Source organism: Peromyscus leucopus, chromosome 19, assembly GCF_004664715.2.
Source record: "Peromyscus leucopus breed LL Stock chromosome 19, UCI_PerLeu_2.1, whole genome shotgun sequence".
In the NCBI taxonomy this organism is placed as follows: Eukaryota; Metazoa; Chordata; class Mammalia; order Rodentia; family Cricetidae; genus Peromyscus; species Peromyscus leucopus.
The window spans coordinates 29726294-29731013 of NC_051079.1; the positions used below are offsets into that span (position 1 = coordinate 29726294).

At 35.6% G+C, this 4720-nt stretch overlaps 1 pseudogene; it reads right to left on the reverse strand.

Annotated features, from left to right (window-relative positions):
• Positions 1-3959: 3959 nt before the first annotated feature.
• LOC114701619 lies at positions 3960-4053 on the reverse strand (annotated as a pseudogene).
• Between the last annotated feature and the right edge of the window lie 667 nt (positions 4054-4720).

A 4720-nucleotide genomic window follows, 5' to 3' on the forward strand; every position in this document is an offset into this window, starting at 1 on the left:
TTTCTACCTCACCCCCCTTCATAGTACCTTATGCCATTATGAACCATTTGTCATCAGGGGTCAGGAAGAATCTTTGATTGCAGTTATACTTTGATTTCTCTGTATCATATGACCAAGGTATGTGGTGTCATGAGCAATGGTGTCTTATCATCTCACTCTGGTGAGCAAACAGGAAGGTTGGTGAAACTCAGTATTGTTTGGGAGGTATCTGGAGACCACTCTGGTCAATAATTTATAAGAAGGTATCCTACACCTAGCACTGGGACTTTTGTTTAATATCCATAGCTTCCAGAAGCAAGATAATACATCTAAGAAGGATATAACTCTTCTAATATATTTTAATTGGCTTACAAAATAGTGTGATTCTATATGACTTTATATATATATATATATATATATATATATATATATAATTAAAAAAGGTTTCTTTCATTTTTACATACCAAACCATCCCCCCTCTATCACCTCCCCATTCTCCCATGCTAAGCTTGCTTAAACCTTTCCACCCCCAGTATTCTATATCTCTACTTTTATATCATTTATACTCTATGAAACCCCATTCGTGACAGGATTTCCCCTGTGCTTTTTAATTTATGTCCATTTTAGTCATACTGGAGTCACCTGGAAGAGGAAGCTTTGATTGAAGAGTTGCCTCCCTCATACTGGACTGTGAGCATGACTATGGACAAATTCTCTTTATTAATGACTGACATTGGTAGTCTATTCCACTCTGGGTGGTAGCATTCCTAGGCAAGTAGGCCTGGGCTATATAAGAAAGATAGCTGAATGAAACAGAGGAGACAAGGTAGTAATCATCATTCCTCTATATCTCTTCTTCAGTTCCCATTGTGGGGTCCCTTGATGATTATGTACTATGACCTATAGATCAAATAAGTCATTTTCTCCCCAAGCTGGTTTTCATTACTGTTTTAACATAGCTGCTGAAAAGAAACTAAGATGCTCCCCAAATTCTCCTTTCTAGTTTCCTATCATCATTAGATTCCAAGTTAACTGAACACATAGAGCTAAAGTTCTACAAATGAAAAAGAATATGTGTCATTTGTTTTTCTTGTTCTAGGGTACCTCATTAAATATAATGTTTTTCAATTCCATTAATTTCCTGCAAATTTTGTAATATCATTTTATTTAGAGCCAAATAAAATTCCATTGCATATATGTACCCATTTTCATTTTCCATTGATCTCTTGACAAGCATCTATGCTGACTTCAGTATCTAGGTATTGTGAATAGAGAGGCAAGGTACATGAATGCAGAAGAATTCCCTTGAAGGTATTGCAGAATTCTGCTGTGCTTCCCTGTGGACCAGATCTTTCCTTGGTCCAGAGATTTGTTTTTATGACTGATTCAATATCCTTGATTGTTATAGACCTGTTTAAATTATTGATCCCATCATGATTTAGTGCAGATAGGCCTACTCATCTAGAAATTCATCCATTTCTTTTAGGCTTTCCAAATTCATACAATATAGGTTTTTAGTGTGTCCTTATAATTTAAAAAAATTCATTAGTATCTTTTGTCCTCATTTGCAACTCTAATTTTATTAAGTTCTCTCTTTCTTTTGGTTAATTTGGCTAAGAGTTTTCAATTTTGTTTATCTTTTTTAAAAAGAACCAATTGCTCATTTCATTGATTCTTTGTAATATTTGGTTCTTTCCAATTTTTTTTACATTTATGTCCTTGTTTTACTTATTTCTTCGAGTCTAAAGTTTTGAGTTTGGATTGCACATTTTTCCAAATTCTTAAGGGACATCATTAAACTATGTGCTTGAGTTCACTGATGTGTTTAATGTAGGTAGGCATAGATACTTGGCGATGTACATTTCCATGTTAAGACTGTTCTCTCTATGAGGACTGTATCTAGAGCTTTGTAGATCTTTGCATTTTCATTTACTGGGAGGATTTTTGATTTTTTATATTTCCTTAGTGATATTTTAGATAACCTGTTCTTTATTTAATAATGTGTTATTTAACTCACATAAGACTGTATATTTTCTGGAGTTTCTTTTGCTATTGATTTCAAACTTTATCCCATCATTCTAAGATAGATACACAAAGTTATTTCAATTGTCCCATATTTGTTGATATTTGTTGAAATTTTCTTTGTGTCCTGATATGTGGCCTATTTTATATAATCATTGTATCTGTAAATTTCTCAGATCCTACCAGGCCCCTCGTGGTCCAGACAAATCTCTCCCACCCGTGATGTTGCAGCCACTTGGACCCAAGTAAACACACAGAGGCTTATATTACTTACAAACTGTGACCCACAGCAGGCCTCTTGCTACCTAGCTCTTATATCTTAAATTAACCCATTTTATTAATCTATATGTTTTGCCATGTGTTCCTTGTTTTTACTGGCCTGCTGGCATGTTGCTTCTCCTTCAGCTGCCTTGCCATAGGCTGAAGCAGCTTATTTATTAACCAACGAGAACAACATATATTCACAGCATACAGAAAGACATCCCACAGCAAATCATCCCTGGGCTGCTGAAGAGAATGTATATTGAGTGTAATTTGGGTAGAATATTCAGTAATTATTAGGTAGGTCCATTTTTTTTTCTATGATATCACTCAAATCCAATGCTTCTCCATTTACTATTTTGTCTGGATGACCTGTCCATAGCTTAAAATGGGGTACTACTCTTCTGTGTTGGGACTGACCTATTAATTTAAGCCCAGTAGCATTTGTTTTATGAGATTTGGTGTACTTTAATTTGGTGTATGTGTATTTAGAATTGTGATGTCCTCATAGCGGATTATCCCCTTGGGCTGGATGAAGTGAGTTTCTTATCTCTTTTAATTAGTTCACACTTAATGTCTGTTTGTCTGAAATTAGAATAGAGACTTCTATTTGTTTCCTGGTGCCATTTATTGAAATATTTTTCCAACCTTTCATTCTAGGGTAATGTCTATCTTTAAAGGTGAAGTGTGCTACTAGTAGACAACAAAAGATGGATCCTATCTTTCAATCCAGTTGGCTAGCCTATTTCCTTTGATTTGGGAATTTAGATCATTAATACTAAAAGTAATTATTGGCAGATATGTATTAGTTATTGTCATTCTGTTGGTTTTGTGGTGTTTGTTTTCTCAGCCTTACTTGCATAACAACTATCTAAGCATCATTTCCTTTTCTTATACCCTCTTGGACATGTTTATCCTTGTTTATACTCCCAAGAGTTTCTTTCAGTATTCTCTTTGGGGTTGGCTTGATAGTCACAAATTCCTTTAGTTTTTACTTCTTTTTCAATTATGACAGTTTCCCCAGGTTATAGTATTTTGGGTTGGTATCTTTGTGCTTTCAGAACTTAAAGTATCTTGCTCCTAATCCTTCTAGCTTTTAATATTTTTTAGTGAGAAACCATCTGCTATTCTTTTGGGAATTCCTTTATGTGTAACATGGCCTTCTCTTCTGTAGCTTTCAATATCATTTCTTTGTTATGTATATTTACAGTTTGAATTATGTTGTAGATAGTTTCTTTTCTTTTTTTCTTTCTTTTTTTTTCCCTTTGGTTATTTGAGACAGGGTTTCTCTGTGTAGCTTTGGTGCCTTTTCTTGGAACTCACTCTGTAGCCCAGGCTGGTCTCAAACTCACAGAGATCTGCCTGGCTCTGCCTCCCATGTGCTGGGATTAAAGACATGTGCCACCACCGCCCAGTGATAGTTTCTTTTCTAAAATGGTTTGAATGTCTGTGTGCCTCTTGCCTTTATAGGTATCTGATTCCCTAGATTTGGGATATTTTCTCCTAACATTTTGTATATTCTCCATGCCTTTGACATGGAATTCTTCTATTTATTACAGTCATATAATCCATAGATTTGTTCTTTCTATGGTGTCCCAAAGATCCTGCATGTGTCACTTGTATGAATGCATTTAAATTTATCATTTTCTTTCATTGAATCTTTTACCCCTTCTTCAATCCCCTGTGTTCTGTCTTCTATAAACACACATTACCACATAAAGTGTCTTCCTTGTACATGCTAACCTTCTCTCTATCATTCCAATTTTAGTATGCATGCTGCTGAATGAGCACAAGTGGCCTTTTACAAAGTGTTTCTCACAACAGCATGAAAGGTAACTAATACAACAAATCGATTGCTGTCTTAATTATGAGATCAATTATTGTCCTGATGCTGGAGAGTCAGCCAGAGCCTGATGGGTCCAGCAAGCCTCATGAAAAGCCTTACAGGATTGGCAAATTAAAACAGCAGCAACAACAAAAAAAAAACTAAACAAATAAACAAAGAATAAGTCTACAAATGTTCTGGCACCAGCTAACTAAAGTTGGCCAGCATCACTGCCACTGGCTCATTCACAGAGCACTCCAGAGTCTCCAAAGGCAACCCAGGGCTCATTAAAATATTAAACTGCACAACCCTGTTTGCAGATTTAATGTAGTAATGAGATATGAAGCATATGAAATTATATGTAGAACTGCTTATACTGGAGCATGTATGGAAAACCCTGTAGTGTGCAAATGAGTTCCCTCCTCCAAAGTACACTGGGCTCACATAAATGTCCCAACTTATTATAGTAGGGACATTAGAAATATTAAGTTATTTTTTTTCTTTGCTTTCGCCAGTCCCATGCACCCACTTGAGAAGAGCACCTTCATTAATTAACTCTCTGTGCTTCTGCTGAAAGAGTGTACCTCTTATTTCCTCATGTGGGGACATACAACTTCAAAATTCTCCTCATGT